Raw genomic sequence first — 17,468 nt, 5'->3', positions numbered from 1 at the left:
CGATGACGACTTTGTGCCCTTTCGTGATGTCCCTGATTTTCCTTATAAATTGCTCGAAGTTCGGCAGGTGGTCTCGAGGAGGGCTGTAGACGCTTAAAATAAAGAGGCTTTGCTGAGTCTTTCTCTTAGGTAAGATTTCGACAAGTGTATGGTCCACGTTTGTGTCCGTGATTTCGTGCACTTGGGTGGTAAGGGACTTTTTAGTCAGGACTGCGGTGCGCTCTGTTTTGCTGAAGGCGTTGTATCCTTGAAGGCGAATGTTTGTGCTGTATGTTTCCTGGAGGGCTATCACATCTGGTTGATCTTGTTTAGTGAATTCTAGGAGGTTAGCTATTTTGCGCCTGATAGACCTACAGTTCCATTGCCAGATTTTGGTTTGTAAGGCGTCTGTGGTGCCGTTAGTTTGGACTGCCATCTTCGAATGATTCCACGTCAGAGAGCTCTTCTCGGCTTAGGGAGCAAGAACGTGAAGCGTCGTGGCTTTCTTTTCTTGCCTTTTTACGCGCCGCATCTATAGGGCTGAGGAGTGAATCGAGCACCGTTTTGGTGATGAAGTTCTTCCTGGCGTATGCGACGAAGTTGTCAAAGATTGCCGTGTTGTGCGATGCTTGCTGCGCAAAAGGCGCTATGGCCTTCTGGATTTCTGCCGTGACTACCTGCTGTAGGTTTACCATGATCCGCTGTTCAAGTGCGGTTATTCTGTCTTCAGTTAGCTGAATTGCTCTCTCCTCTGTGAGTAGCACTTGTTGTGGAGGGCGTTTAGCAGCTTCTTGTTCACGGCAGCGCTGGAGCAGCTTATCAATGAGAGTTTGCTGGCTTTGAATCTTCATCTCTAAGGCTTTGATGGCAGCTTCGTCTTCGGAGCTTCTTCCAGATTCGCTTGCCACATTGGCGTAGCTCACTCTCTTTTGGGATGAAGCTCACGAGTTGGATCGAGATAGCGAACGCGCTCTAGATCTGTCTCTGCTGCTTCTCTGCGCGGTGTTAGCGCTGCTATCTGAAGTTGTGGTCTTGACTGCTTGTAGATCAGGGAAGTCCTCTGTGCAGGGCCGCCATCCACTCTGTAGTTCTGGGCTCTTTACTTCCCATTGCTGTCGAACCTTGTGAGGGGGTGGTCCTGGCTTCAGCTTCTGTCTGCAGTCTGTCCCTGCGGTCTCATGCGGTTGTTTGCAGATTTTGCAGCATGGTCGACAGTCGTGGTCAGGTGATTGATTGTTCTGGCCGCATTTGTGGCAGAAGTTTTGAGCTGGGTGCGGGCATATGTCTTGCCGGTGGCCCAGCTCCCCGCAAGAACGGCAGTACTGTACTGTCTTGCGATAGGGCCGGCAACGGTAGTCACCGCTCTGATATATCACGTTGAACGGTACGTGGGGGCCATTAAAGTAGATGACGGCTGCAGACGATTTTCCAAGCATTCGTTCTGCAACAATGGTATATCGCTCTGGCACGCGGAGTCCGTCCATGAGTTCTCCGGGACTGGTATTCGGTGGAACGCCGTTGATGACTCCTCTGCTGATCCATTCCGGAGTTTTCACATGGGCTCGCACGGTGAATATGTCTCGTCCTAGTTGAATGCTGCTGATTTCTCCGAGGAAGTCGAAAGCCAGGTCTTTCCTTGGCGTACTTGCGATGACGAGGTTTTCGATGCGCTGCACTTGAATGCGAACATTGTCGTAGAATTCCTTCTGTGTGATTTTGCTTGCTCTTCCGATGGCGTTAGTAATTTCTGCAAGGGACCATTTCGAAAGTTGAAGGCCGGCTTGTGGACGATAAATGATTTTCGTGTCGTCTATGGGCAATGGTGGCATCCGGGAACGTTTCCGCTGCGCCGTCTCCGGGGCCGAGTGCTGGGAGGTTGGTTGTGCGGCTTGTGCGGCTCCTTGAGTGGCGGCGGTCTTGTTTCGTTTCCTTTCGGTCACTTTCCATTGATTCCGTAAATCGATTGTTCTGCCGCTGTTTTCATCGTATGCCCACTTCGCTGGCGAGCCGCCTTCTTCAGTTGAGTCGGTGTGCATAGCGCTGTCCTCCTCGTTCTGTTCCTTGCTTTGCGCGTGCATCGCCGCGTTGGATGCTTGGCTCATTGTGGGGTAGTGGGAGCTTGCGTCGGCGACGAGCAGCTGCGGCTGGACCGGCTCGTGGAGCTCTTGCGCAGCCGCAGCTTGCCGAGGAGAGCTCGCGCTGCTGCTCATGCGCGTGGTGCGGGCATGTGCTACTGGCTCCTCGAGGCGCTCTCCTTCGCCGGCCTTGGAACGTTCCTCTCGTGAGGCCTAGCCTGATGCGATGTTTAAACAGCCTGAAATCTTGGCCTAAAATGCACTCACTGCGGCAAACGGGGCAACGGGAGATTCCTTGTGACTTGCCGGTGTTCTTGATGCACAACTGAGAAAGGTGAATGGCCTTTTTCCGCATGAAAAGCAGCAAAAGCGAGAGCTCATGTGGAGTAGGTTATGACTCCATAGCCCATGACTCCATAACAGGTTATGACTCCATAACAGGGCTCGTCAATGAGCGACTCTTTTCCGCTCTCTAAAACGAAGTATGCGTTTTGGGCATCACTCAGCCGAATTTCATAGATGTAATGAAGGAACGGAATGTAAATGCCAAGAACAGTCGTGTTTAGTGGAGCATGCAGTTCTCGTTACTTGTATGTAACTCCGATTTCAAAGTACTTCAAATTTTGTAGTAAAGAAGCTTTTCTCATTTACACTGCACGTTACATAGAATGCTACATTGTTGTTTTTGGTGTAAAATGTTTTATTTAAAAGGAAACCCCATTTGCGTAAAACATGGAAGTGAGATAAAAAAGGAAAGAGAAATACAGCCTCCCTAGGAGGCCCGTCTTTTTGGAAAAATCAAGGACCGACTTCAGCACGACCCGGTCTGTAAAGAAAAGCCCACGCGAAACGGAAAATACACCCTTATGTGAAGCGCGTTTCGCCAGTTCTATACTGTGGCCTTAGAATAAATGTGAAATATTGGTCTGAAAATTGGTTATGATCCTGCGAAGCACATCCTGTCACTAATGCTTCTGAGCCAAGAGGGCGGAAAAACTATTTTATATGTTATAGAGTGGTTGATCTTGTATGGAGTGGCATGGCAAACGGAATTCGCTGGGATCGAACTTATCTGGGTGAGTAGTACTGAGAACTAGCCTGTAAGCAGGCTAAATGCGGTTATTCAGTCGTCATTTCAATATAACGGTTTCGGTACAATAGTATACGTACAGTCGAATTGTTATTAAAGAAATCTCCAGGATATAGTATATCTATTGAATTTGTTTCTGATGTATAGTCTCTGGCAAAGAACGTCCTTACCTTGGGACACCAACATCTGGTAGTAACCCGAAAGCAAAAAAAGCTAAACTCAATTCTAAAACTGCACCCTTGAGACTGTGCTTCCCTTACTCCCTAATTTAAGGGCCCCGACTTGTCTGGTCGGATTGTCAAACAGGACAAGCGAGAACGAGCAGAAAAAGTCAGACGAACACTGTACTGGGCTTAGCGTCATTTCTGTGTCCCGGTCCAATCGGCGCTATTTGACAACAAATTTGAACTAACAAGCCCAGTCGTCCGTTTTTATTATGGTGCAGGCCAAATCAAACGCCTTATTTTGTATGTTTAGCGTCAATTTAAAAAAATAATAAACTAGTAATCCCATAGGCAGCGTTAGGAGAACAATGTACGGAAGAACTACCACGGGTGCGTGCAAAAAAATAAAAAGAGGAGGGCAGAAGTTAGGATGGCGCCAGAAGACAGACGACGCCCAAAGCAGCAAATCTCCTTGGGCAACCCAAACATCCACGGAAGCGCACGTGGGGAACCCCATGGGCTTCAAAGCGGGGAACACGAACTGCCAGCGGCGTATTCTTCCTTGTTTAGGAAGCTCGGGTCGTTGGGGAGCGCCGACTCTTTCCCCGTTTCCCCCTTAGTTCAAATGCAGCGGCGGCAGCGAACCCCACAGTGTTTTTGCGCACCTCCCAATTTGTCGGGGCACACGCAGCAGCGACGTGCCCCCAAGACCCCCGCGCTCTAAATTGCGTAGCAAGACGGCCTATCGATCCCCACGGTGGGAAGCCGAGCGCAGACTAAGTCTACGCCGTCTGCATGGCTCAGTAGTGCCGACAGAGCCATTGTTTCCGTCGCGGATAAAGAACAAACGGCGAGGAATAGACGGAAGTAAAAAGGAAGAGCTGGCGGTTCGAGCAGCAGCGGCATTCAAGGGGGGATCAGAAGGCAGAAGCAAATATCCACGGCTTCTTCCCGCTCTGTTGTTTGCCCAGCGGAAGAGGACGGGTGGATTGGATGCCCGCTGAGAGGCCGAAGGCAGCCAATGGGCGGACTATTTGTTTCCACAAGCCGTTTTAGTTTTTCTTCGGCAGACGCGTACGCGTACTTTGAGGCGAGCCCTCCCCTCCTCTGCTTTCCATGCCACCACGCCAGACGAGTAATGGCGGAGGAGGCGCCGTGTTTATACTCTGTCGGAGCGCTGTGATATTGTTTTTCTGTGATTTGGTGCTTGTTTATTTTTTGCACGACGCTCTTGAATTGTTCATGCGAGAGCTAACGTAAATTCTCGTTTGGTGTGACCGGGAGTCGTTTGCTACGGCGGCTGGACGGAACATGTGCAGCTCCGTGTGACAGCCGTGTAAACGAGATTACTGCCATATGCAGGTTTACTTTGCTGTTATTATTTCCAGCGCACAGGATAGAAGGACGGGAGAAATTAAACCCGCGGGTGCGTTGTTTTCTTTCGATGCTTAAGCATCTGGGCGAACGCTGGGAAAAGAACTTGTCAAACTTCTCCACAGATTGCTTCAGTCAGTTCTTGATCATTAGGGAGATAGGAAAACAAACAATGTTCAAAATTTGAAAAGCGTCTTTTGTTTCTTAAAAAAAAAACTGTAAGGCAGAAAATAAGAAACACTAATCCCACGTGGTAGCTAATTGAGGTAATGCAAAATAAAAAAAGCTTTCCGCCGCACAAACGCTCACCAACTACCACAAGATGGCGGCGGACATTGTAGAAAACAGAAACATGAAGGGCAGTACAAACGAAAAACAGGATATTTTGCGCCAAAGGGAAAGCGGAAGCTCTTAGAGCCATACTATGCAAATCTAAAAACTGTGAAAGAACACGTACAGTAAAGGCTAGACATTCTAAAGAGGCTGCTTTGCGCTTAAGAAGCAATATACACTGCCACACACCGAGCACATTGTGCATACACAAGTGGAAATTTTTAGCTCGATTTAACGAATAAACAGAGCGGCTTCTTGTTCTGCATAAACAAACATCAACAACCTGACCAAAATATCAACTTGAAACTGGCAGTAGCATCATTTTCAGCACGAAAAAGGGGCTGATACTTCTAGCCTATTTAAAGCAGAAATTCTAGTAAAGTATGTGCCAAAGCAACACAGGGAATCCCCCCCCCCCCCCTGTAGATCCTCGAGTTATGTGGGCGAGGCGACACGCGTGCTCGAGTTCTGGGTCCACCGATAGGTGCGTTTCACCAGGCAAACGTGAGCGGCAAGAACTAACAGGTGCTGCCAAAAAGCATTAGCCATTCAGAGGGCTGTTAAGCGGCTAGAAGCGCAAGAACAGTTCAAAGAATCAGTGATTCTTGCAGGCTAGATCAACGTCCTACGCCAGCTAAAACGACCAGACGAGACCTCCGAGGTCATTTTGGATATCCGACAACAATTCAGCACTCTGTGGACCCGCGAAGGTCTTGTGACCTTTTTCTGGATACCAGCTCACGCGGTTATCTCAGGCAATGGCAATGCCCAAACGCTTGGCAACAAGCCGCAAGGAACTCATCAACTGGGAAAAGGTGCATCCTCCGGGATCAATCCTCCTCGTCTGAGCGTGGACGTACCTTGAGCTTCCGTCGGTCATAGCACCATCATGTGGATCTCAGGACGAGCAGACGGATGAGAACTCTGAAAACACAGCGGAGGAACCTTCCCCTATACCGAGCTCGTAATTCTACACCCGCCGCAAGGTGGAATGGAAGCCGCAGCAACTAGTGGCTCTAGGTGTGAAGTGCCCAGATATTCCTCAGCTTTCGCCCAAGAAATGGCACACTATCATTTGGAGGATTAGAACTGGGTCAGCAAGAACACCACACTTTCGCGCTACAAGATACGGCAGTCTAGATGATTCCGAGTGGTCACGTTGCTCAGCCAGTAACGACACTGCACACATACTGTGGGAGTGCCCTCGCTTTGCCGACTGTAGACAACAAGCCTTCAAAAACGTAGCGTTGGCAAGCCCATCGAGTCTTAATGGTCGTCTTTATCCAACTCTCCTCAATCCGAACGAAGAATGGCGTCGGCTCACCGCTCTACGGAACTTCCTCGAGACATCCGGCCTCCACCATTTCCTTCAGTTTCGCACCCAGTTGGATATGTCAAACTTCGTCCCCAATTCCCATAACCTGCCCGTCTGCCCTAGACACCGAAATTCGCTAAAGCGTCACATCGCGTCTTTGTATCCATAGTAAATAAAAAAATCATGTTACTACCACCACAATGGGACAGCCTGGAGATATAGATGGTTATTATCATTATTATTATTATTATTATTATTATTATTATTATTATTATTATTATTATTATTATTATTATTATTATTATTAATATTATTATTATTATTGGAAATTTTTATTCAGTCTCAATCAACCGGTTTTTTAAAACCCCATAACCCCATACGAGGAGTCGGCGAGTATCCCGTGGGACCTGGCAGCTGTCTCAGCTTGATTGATGATCCTTCCTTGAGCTACTATCTCTGAGCTGAGCATCAGTTACCCCCCAGGTGTCTATTGTGTGCCTGCCGTCTGATATCTCTGGGCACGTCCATATCAGCACCAGAAGTCCTTTATTTGAACCTGTGCATTGAAGCTGGGTGCTAGTGCGAACAAAGAAACAGACAGGGACAAAGAGGATGAAGAAAATTCTTCATGAAAGCTGAAGTAGTGCTACAATTCCTCTGGACGACCCGCTGAGCCGTAGACAATAGGGCATAGCACACATGCTTGACGTAACGTGTAAAATATGTTATCCGCCTCCCCACCTTTTCCCAGTCAAATGCTTTTTTGTTTTTTAATTTTGAGTGGCTCCCGGGGAAGTGTCACGTGGCTGGAGGAAACGTTTTATAGATGGGTTTGTTTAGTTGCCTTCCCAAAATTCTAACTCTTTTGCGTAGCAGGTGATAAGATTACCGGTGCTTTCTGAAAATAGGCTACAATATGAATTCAAAAAAATGCAAATTTACCGTTGGTGCTGGTCCTGCTTCGCGGTACAGTTTTCCTAGCGAGATTTTTTTTCCCAAAGTACGTGAACGGCTGTTAATATGTGCCGGTAAAACAACAATAAATTCCATGTTTATTTGCAAAGAAAGTCCCACTTGTGGTTTTGACAGTGGGACGTCCGGCAGATAATTTCGTTCCTGCTTATTTTTGTTACAAAATGCTGACTTTATTTATTTGATATCAATTAGTTTCCTATACTATGTTCGAAGTCGATAAATCTGAATTTCAGGCCACCGAGCAACAGAAGAAAGGGAATTGTTTAATTTATTCCTCCTCTTGGGTTATTCTCTGATGACTGTGCAATTTATCGGCGTGTATCGAACCATTCTAGTTGCGCTATACTTCAAACCGACTTGTGTAGATTGAAAAAGTGGTGTTCCGACTGGAAAATGAACATTAATGTTAAAAAAAACTAAACTTATGTGCTTCACCACACGCAAAGAAGTTGTTTCATTTGCTTATACACTGAATAGCGTGACTGTTGAACCTGTCAATTCGTTTAAATACTTGGGAGTCCACCTCACAAGCAACCTGTCTTGGAAAGTTCATATAGATTCAATTTTAAGTGACACTTACAAGAAACTTCGTTTTATTCGTCGTTCCTTACGTCAAGCCAATAAAGATACCAAACTGCTGGTATTTACCTTCTTTATAAGATCAAAAGTTAAATACGCTGGAATAATCTGGAATCCATATCAATCGTACTTGGCCACAAAAATAGAATCGTTGCGAAACAAGAGCACCCGCTTCATATCAGGACAATACACGCCCCATTCAAGCATTACATTGATAAAAAGGAATCTCGGTCTTGAATCGCTGGAAACAAGACGCAAAATTTTCAGGCTTACATTTTTTCATCAGCTCTACCATCACCCTAACAACTTCGCTGCGTCAAGAATAAAACCAGCCCAACATATTTCCGCACGTGTAGACCACCCTAACAAAGTGCAGTCTGAATTTTCACGTACCGACCTGCACCGCCTTTCTTTTCTTCGTTTAGCCATTAGTGAATGGAATGCCCTCCCAGAGCGTATTGCCACAATTACTAACCACGAAAAATTCACCGAGGTAATTGTTCAACTGTTTCAGTGTGTGCAATAAAAAATAGACTATTCCCGTTTGTTGCCTATGTCCTACTTTTGATCGGACCTACCCCGTGCATTTAGTTTGACATTTGTTCTGTTAATAAGAGTTGTAATACTTCCGCTTGTTTTTGTATGTGGTTTTACCTGTTTATTGTAATCTTCTGTGTACTTTTTTAACACTTTTAGTGAATGAAATTTCTGCTGCTTCGAGTGAATTGTGCAAATCTCTTGTTCCCCCCTATGTAATGCCCGCAGGGGCCTTTAGGGTAATAAAAATGAAAAAGAAACACAGTTTAAATCACGTCGCACTACGCCTATAGACAAACTAGATACTTTTTGAAGTTACCTCGCTGTTAACTTCTCGGTGATTAACTCGAAGTTTTTGAGTGGTGTAGCCTTATCGATCGCAACATTCATTTCGGAAAACTAATTAGCGTGCGCCTCTATCGTAGGTTGGCGGCCTAAATATTCGCCTGTGCAAGCTAATCTCTGCCAGCAGGGGTAGAGTGTTTGCAACTTAAGCACATCGAGACATCCCAATGCCAGACCCAGAGGGACGCTTTTACCGGCAGCGCGAGTAACGACAGGCGTTAAAAGGTTTTAGAGTGCGGCAGCAACTTCAGCAAACTCGAGGAACGCCGACGGAGTCTGGAAGAAGCTTCAGTGCGAAAAGCGATCTTTTGAGCGCTGTGTGGTTCCTGCCAGTGCTCACTATGCGTCCTATGACACAAACCCTTCCAGAGTCGACGATCATAATGGAACGACACGGTGAACACATTCTACAGAATTAGTGAGATCTTCAATACAAGTTTCTAGCATCCCATTCTCGTTTCTCTCAGCACTTAACCTGCAAGGTAGATAACTTGTTTATCGAGGAAGCTACAGCACGGGGAGGGAGTCGATGAACCGTACGATTGAGTGCTTGCTGTGAATATGAGCTCGCCGGCGCAGATCATTCAGGCGTTGCGTATATTGATAGCGGTATCTCACAAACAAGTGATACATATACAAATCTTAGTGCACCGCCTTTTCAGCTTGCTAATTCTCAATTTCGTAGCAAAAAGCTGCACAAAGGTGGAAGTTGTGAAGGCCTTAGGTTGGGGGCGGGGGGGGTGATCTATTAACGTGTGTCGTTCTATTTAGACTGTGTATCTACGCACAAATGAATTAAAGGAACTCTCCAGCCCTGCGAAAGCTATAGTTATCACCTGCACGGAGCGGCAATGCGTGATTTGCTCGTCGCAGCAGATGCGCCTTCCGGTTACACTTTGCTTTCGTGGCTTTCTTTTTAAAGTTGCTATCAAATGCGTTCATTGCCGCAACTGAAGGAAACCCGGCCAATAGCTGTTACACCGCTTTAATTACATAATTTGCGTGGTCGAAGAACACCAAGGCCGGTGGAGATTGACAAATCTTCTGAACAAGTTTCTCGGTTATTTAATGGGCATAGCGTCGTAATTTTTGAGTAATGTACTTTGCGATTCCCTAATCTAAGTACAGAATGTGTAGGTCGTCTACGTCCTGCAAGTAATTACGATTTTGAAATTGAAAAGGTGTTGCAAGGTCCCTTTAAAAAATTTTCCGACTGCGATAAATGCAGAAAGGTATAAAAAACACGCTTGAGGTAACTTCGTGCATGTCACAATCTCGTCACGCAAGTCCCCAGGAGCACATGAATCTAAACGCAAATATAAGAGCTGACTTTTGCGCAACTTCGCCCCTTTTTTAAAAAAAAAGACCAAACACCAAAGCGCACCCACAGGTTATTGCAATCACGCAATGTTCCCGCAACATTAAATGAACGCGCAATTTGAAGACTAAAAGAAAGAAAAAATTGGTGCTACTTGGCTATTGTGTTTCACTCATCACTCCAACCCGCCGCGGTCGCGCAGTGGTGAAGGCGCCGTGCTGCTGGGACCAAAGATGGAGTGTTTGATCCCGGCCGCGATGGCTGCTTTTCAGAGGAGGCAAAAAGCGAAAGCACCCGTGTGCAGATATTTCGGTGCACGTTAAAGATCCCCAGCTGGTCCAAATCAATCTGGAGCCCTCCACTACGGCCCGCCTCATAGACAAAGTGTAGCTTCGGCGCGTCAAACCTGAGAATGTGAATCTGAATCAATCCCCACTCCCGACTTAAAGCTCACTCCCGACTCGAAAACGTACAACCGGCCAGTAGCCCCTAATGAATGGTATTTATGCCACATTGGGGCTTTTTGCAGGAAATATTCTAAGTTCACTTTTTAGTTGACGAGTACGGATTGATGGGCTAGTTGGTACTTTAACATTCTTGAAGCACAGCGCACTAAGACGAAAGACAAAGACGCGCTGTGTCCGCGCCTTACTTTTTAGGCCTTGGTATGAGTAATCTTGAGGCGCAACAAAGGAGTTTTCACACTTTTCGACCGTAACATAAGTTAAGAGACCTGTAAAAACACGTTTAGCCATACAGTGTGTCCTCATTGGGGAAGTTATGTAAAATGTCTTTATGGAAAGCCTCTACGTCACACAAGGTACGCTGTTGTTTAATTTAAAATTTATAGTACAACCAGTTTCGGCTCCGCGATGATTTTTTAAAACCAGGCGGCATTCCTTATATGTCATTAAGGGTGAAATTCACACAATCCCTGATATCTCAGTTATGCATCTTTGCACGTCGTATTTGGCAGAAAACTTTACTTCATACATTTTTAGGGTAAGGATAAAAAAGGATGTGTTACAGGACATAACACCATTGTAACTTGTTGAGGGCAGGCTTTTGAAAAACGGCGAAATTTTACAGCCACAGGGGTATGGGTAAATTTCAGTCGAAAAAAACGAGTTCCAAAAATTTTAAATGTTCATTCCCGTCAGTGGAAATAATTTTTCTGCGGAATAGCTGACCAATGCCATTAAGTTATTAATTTAAACATTTCTAAAATATGAGCAAGTCACGGAATATTCGTTGATGTGAAAACTTCTTAAAATTATTATCTGTCTTTACAGGAATACTTTTAATAAAGATCTAGACCCAGAAGGAAATTAAGCAATGTTGAAGGCCTAACAGATATAAAGAATTTAGAAAACAGGATTATTTTAAAGTCTTGCTCAGAAAGTAATAATAACTAAGGAGTCGATATCTAAACATTTGTTAGCGCAATTTTAGCCCGCAACAGCTGATTTCATTACATTATGGGACCAGGAGATATTAACGATTGGTCGGCAACTGGCTTACTCAGCGTTGAGGGATTTGTAAATACCCGACTGAGCCAAATGTTCTTGTCTTGCGGCCTTAGTTAGGTATGGAACACCTCAGAACCGTCTATCTAGTTTCCTGCATTTGCATAGCAACTCTTTAAACGGCTTAGACCGCTGAAAAAACCTTGCGGGTGAAGTAGATATTAAGAGAAAGGTAAAATCACCGTCGAGCCAGCTGTTATCAGCTCTTGTAAAAAGGTAATGTTCCAAAAAAATTTGCCTCGCTTCTACACTTCTTAGGCATAAATAATCCCTAGACACAAAAAAGATTTTTATATTCTATAAGCCTTACAGGTATAGTAAGAGCCGCAATAGATGTTTGTGTCTGTCGTTATTAGTTTACCGCTTTAGGATACTTTTTTAAAAAACTTTCAGAATTTATTTTAGATGCTGAAAAATCAAATTTCTTTGCGTAAAGTTAAGTTCAATAACGTAATAACGCGGCGTACTTAATAAAGCAGTAGTTCGGAAAGACGTTTAAGTGAGTTGGAATTCATCTAGCAGAAAGAAAAAATTCAATGTTCTGACTACAGCTATATTGTGGACTGCTGTTGAAATCCTTTCATGCGAAATAAGACGCCAGTGTTAGAAGTCTTGCTGCAAAGGTTCCAAGAGAAAACACGGACTGACAGTTGCTATCACCGTTGCCGGAAAATTGAGCACTTCAATGAAGAATAAGTGTATAATAGCAAATAAATACAGTGAGATGGCTAAACTCCGCAGTGGAAGTGCATCATCCGGCTGTCTCACCACTTAGGCAAAGCCCTGTCAGCCCATTCGTCTGCCCTTTCATCAAGGCCGCAAGGAGAAACTTTACTGAAGTTGGGTGGTATAATCTTCCCCATAGATGGTCGTCTCAATCAAAGGAAAATTTTTCCTCGTAATAGCGTTTCCCTGTCGCGGTGGTTATCCCCCCAGCTGTGCCTGAAAAGTAAGAAACCGGTGTTCATGGGTGTCCGGAGCTTTAAGCGTATTATCTGCCGTCTCACCTCAAGAGGATTATAAAAGTGGTAACGGGTCGTATTTTCAACTTATTTACATTTAGTCATTTTGTTACTTCCTCTTAGTACGCGACAATGCGTTATTATGGCTAAAACTTAATAAAGAAGCCGTCTCACGCGCGCTTTGGATTCATTACGACGTACAGCATCGCGAGACTGCATAAGGCTTATAACGCATAACGCCCTGTCCATAAAGTATATATTTTTTTCCTTTATACAGTTCTTATTGAGATTGCGGGTAATTGTTCAGTTCAAAGCCGACAATCCGGAAGTTTTCGAGCCCTGAAAGTGATGCGGGATTATTGAAAGGCCGCCACGCCACTGAATTAATGGGGCGCTCGAAGCCGAGCCAAATTGGGACAGTGTCAGCCTGTGCACCCTATATACGTCGGTTTTCGCACCAGGTAGGGTAGGCACAATACGTGGGATCACACATCTTCTCAGAAATGCAGCGCTCTTGCCCGTTTTTCCAGAGTACACGCCCACGTTAAGGGAGCCACAAAATATTCAAAGAACTATTCGAAGAACATTCGAAGAACCAAAGTTAGGAGAAGCATTTATAATTTTAACCCCCTTCCCCACCCCCGCATGCGTCAAGAAAAACGTTGCGCCAAGTAAGAAAGACTGAGATTCAATACAAAAATAGTGACTTCGTAAAATATGATTTTATCATGTGCGGCCACGCATGAGTGGTTTGCATGGGGCCCGCCGTGAACTTATGCTCACTGCCTAAAATAGGAGAACTGTTCTGTCCCTCTCTATATTTACTCTCCGCTTCGGAATTTGACCCTACGCTTTAACAAAGCTTGTACTCTGCTCAAGCTACAAACGGCTTAACAGCTGGTGTGCTTTGTAGGCATCAATGCATGCGATTTTTAGACGAGCGCACAGAACTGCTACTTAGTGGTACATTTAAAACTTCTAACGGGCTTACGAAGAAGGGTACAGAAAACGGTGAAGGGAAATGATGAGCAGTGTATTCATACCTTCGGGGCCTTTAAAGAGCGCTCGAATGAAAGGGTGACGTTAGAGGACAGTCCAATCGAAATTAAAAATAACGTGTTAGGTGCCTTGGCGGCCAGTTAATTACTAGGCTGGCGTGTAGCTTAGGGGATAAAACCGAAAAAGAGAAGAGATCTGCTTGGCGCGCGCGACAGATGGAGCGCGCTGGGTATTACTGGAAGTTTAAAGTGAATAAATTCAATAGAAAACAAATGGTCGCTCCCTGAGCATCTGATAGATACCTCAGGCAGATTCCAAAACTTGAGAAGCTGGCTGTACGTATGTGGACGAAGCAACGTATAACGGCGAATGACGACTCGTGTGGAGTGTTTTAGTTGAGTTGACTAGCTATTCCTCTGAATAAATGAGCGCTGTGAATGGTGCGGCGGTTCACTTCGGTAGCGCAGTCAAATAGAAATAACCCTGCCTTGCGGGATTTTTTAGCCCTGAATCGATAAAAGCAAATAAAAGCAAGGACAGCCAAAGTATTTCATAAAATTTTTTTATGTTTCAGGTAATTCTAGATACGTTTTTTGTAGTTTCTGTAGCTCTCAAATATATTATTCAGTGGCACAAACCGTCTTAAGTAGTGCACGTTATAGACAGCAAAGTGACAGTTGGTTACTGCTAAACGTCCAATTTTTGTGAACCACTCTGCCTTTATTTCTTGCACAAGTGTTCGCTTTCGCACGGGCGTCTGCCGAATCCCAAGAGACCATGATTTCAGAAACTGAGGAGGTAACATGGAGAGACACATGGGAGCGATGTCTTGAACTATCGATCTAATCACATACCATGGAAGTTATTGAACATTACCGCCTCTCTTACCGTCACTACCCTCCTGCCCACACTGAAATAACTAGGCAAGCGAAAAGAACCTATGCCGGCCCCAGCTTTGAAATGTTTTGCCTTGTAGCTCATTATTACTTACTATAGAGCTAATACGCATGTGTACACGGATGGATCAGTGACGGGTACCTCTTCATCGATTGGGATTTGGATTCCCTCGTCGCGAACCACCATTTGCGTCCCGTTAGCCACAAGACGTCAACGATGGCTACCGAGCTCGCTGGGCTGCGGGCTGCTTTTCACTACATCTTAAAGCAGCCACCCACTAAATGGGCTTTTTTCACTGATTCCCGGTCCGCTTTAGTATACTTAGGATCACTGCCGAAAGATCAGATGACATGGGAGATACATCATCTGCACCTCGAAGGAACACAACAGCGTCACAGCGTTGAACTGCAATGGCTTCCTGCTCACTGCGGCGTTGCCGGAAATGTTGCAGAAAGGATGCGGCAGCCCTCGCACATTCAATTTGTCTAAAGAATACAGCGGTGCATTTGGACCGACAAGAATCGTCACTACACGCCTCTGCATATCATTGACCCTAAATGCAGCTTCAAGATGCCTCCTGGGCTCAGCAAGCGTGAGAAAGCGGTATTGCACCACCTACGTCTCAACGTGGCGTACACATGGCATTTCCTCTGCAAAATTCAGCAGGACACTTCACCACTCTGTCCAACATGTCATGTAACGAAGACATCAAACATATCATCTGTACCTGATTGATTGATTGTGGGGGTTTAACGCGCCGACGCAACGCAGGCGATGAGGCGCACCGTAGTGGAGGGCTCCGGATTAATTTTGACCACCTGGGGATCTTTAACGTGCGCCAAAATCTCGTACACACGGGCGTTTTTGCTTTTCGCCTCCATCAGAAAAGCGGCCGCCGCGGCCGGGAATCGAACCCGCGACCTCGTGCTCAGCAGCGCAACGCCTTAGCCACTGAGCTACCGCGGGGGGTATCATCTGTACCTGTCCAAACTTCACAGTGCCAAGCAGACTCTCCTAGCATTTTTGTGTATGCCACACCGCGCAAGCCTTGAACTAAGGGCACTTTTGGGCCCTTGGTCGGACCCACGCCAGGTCGTACGGGCTACCAAAGCTCTGTTGGTGTTCTTGCGTAGTTCTGGCTTGGAACAAGTGCTGTGACCAACTTAACTTCCAAACTCTGTGTATGTGCTCTCCAAACACTCGTGCGCATCACCTCGTTCTTTATTTATTTATTTATTTATTTATTTATTTATTTATTTATTTATTTATTTATTTATTTATTTATTTATTTATTTATTTATTTATTTATTTATTTATTTATTTATTTATTTATTTATTTTCGTTCACATACCCACATGTTCTCGTTCCTTCGTATGGCGTAGCATGCTAAGCGATATGACTCGACTAACCTCGCTTTTACCATGAAATGCATTCTCTCTCTCTCTCTATCTCTCTCTCTAAATTAACTAACCACCATCAGCACTTAAGGCGACTCCTGCAGACACGGAGACCTCCTTGGCCTACCGACCACTACACCACGGCATTTACCCCTCGCAATTTCCCTCGCGGAATTGCCCACTCTGTGGGGACCTGATACACGCTGACCCCCTCTATGGGGCCTGTCCTCAAGATCTCTTTCCCTTCATAGTTTGCGAAGAGCAGTGGGGGAGAACACTAGGCAGCTGAGACCAACAGGTCCAGACACTTCGGGTCATCCACGTTGTTAACGTCGCCGCCGGTTTCAAACCGACGGCCACACCACTCTCGCGAGCACGGTTAAAGATCAATAAAGTAGTGAGTCTCTCTCTCTCTCCGCACCAAATTAGCTACGCGGTGACCGTTCGCCGTCAAGAAACCGTGACTGGCAGGCGTAACTTAAGTCATAGCCACGTTGCACACTAACATAATCGTGTGCGTGTCACGAGTTTTATTTTTATTTTTGCTTTTTGTTCAAACAAGCGTCTAGATTTAAAAGGTTCAAAGTTTGTAATTGCAGATAGTCAGAATAAAGATGTAGCGAAAATAGGAATACTCTTAGCATGTCATTTGTTAAGCTTGAGCACCGTCCTTTGTTTTCGTACAAAAGTTAGCGTGTAATATATTTCGACCGTAATCTTTTTTCCTCTTTAGTAAACGGTCAGAAAGATGTACATCGTAAATTACATTTTACAGCGAAGCTGTTATCCTCTCGTTGGTCGCAAAACTTCGTGTCGTAAACAAAAACCCAGGCAGGACCCAGAAGTTTGACGCCGAGTGCATGCGTCAGGCCAACGCCGTCTGTATACTCATTGACTAACGAGTGACCGAAAAATGGCCAAACAGCCACTCTCCTGCTACTCTCTCCTACCCTTTCCCGCTCCGTAGCCTTCCTGCGTGCTTTCATGTCCGGCAGCCAGCGCCGCTTACCGGAAACTATGAAAAATAGTTGACAGTTTGTCTAACGTTCCCCAGGCGACGCTACTACGTCTTCTTGTTTTTTACCATGCCTGTTTATTTTGGTCTGTCGCTGATAAAACCGCCTGCACCACTCCGGACGGAAAACCACTTGCGGTGCCGCAGGATGATTCCGCCTTGCGCGCTTACGTACTGGGATCAACAGCCCCGAAATTTTCTTAGTGGGGATGCCCCCTCTGTCCCCTCTGCATTTTGGCCTTGTTTTGTCCACGCTCTTTGCACTCCGCATGGGTACAGTTTTAAAATTGAGGACTGTACTGTCGAAGCGCCCTTACAGCGTGGCTGGACGCTCAACTGCTTATCTTTTTGTTTTCTATGACCTCTTGAAATTTGCAAGCCGGTGCTATTTTATAAAACATAATTATAAGCTCTTTTAGCTATATCATAAAACAGAAGTGAGCGCTTTAACCGAAAATGTACACGCAATTTTGGTTCCATAAATCCTCCAGGGAGAAATATATCAGTAAAATACTGGTTGTACCATCCTAAAATATCGTTTCTATGTTTGCTATTTGTCTAACCGGCAATTAATACGTTCTTATACCA

The 17,468-nt window shown here is 45.4% G+C and overlaps 1 protein-coding gene across 2 annotated transcripts in view; it reads left to right on the top strand.

Moving 5' to 3' along the window:
* The window catches only part of LOC144174228 (para-nitrobenzyl esterase-like), an 85,260-nt gene that overhangs the window by 34,868 nt on the left and 32,924 nt on the right, over nucleotides 1-17,468 (top strand). The gene's annotated exons all lie outside the window — the stretch shown is intronic.

This window comes from Haemaphysalis longicornis, unplaced genomic scaffold, assembly GCF_048455015.1.
Source record: "Haemaphysalis longicornis isolate Haplotype H1 unplaced genomic scaffold, Haemaphysalis longicornis Haplotype H1 scaffold_3, whole genome shotgun sequence".
NCBI classification, from domain to species: Eukaryota; Metazoa; Arthropoda; class Arachnida; order Ixodida; family Ixodidae; genus Haemaphysalis; species Haemaphysalis longicornis.
The sequence above is the reverse complement of the archived record's forward strand: the minus strand, read 5'-3'. Positions and strand labels throughout refer to the sequence as shown.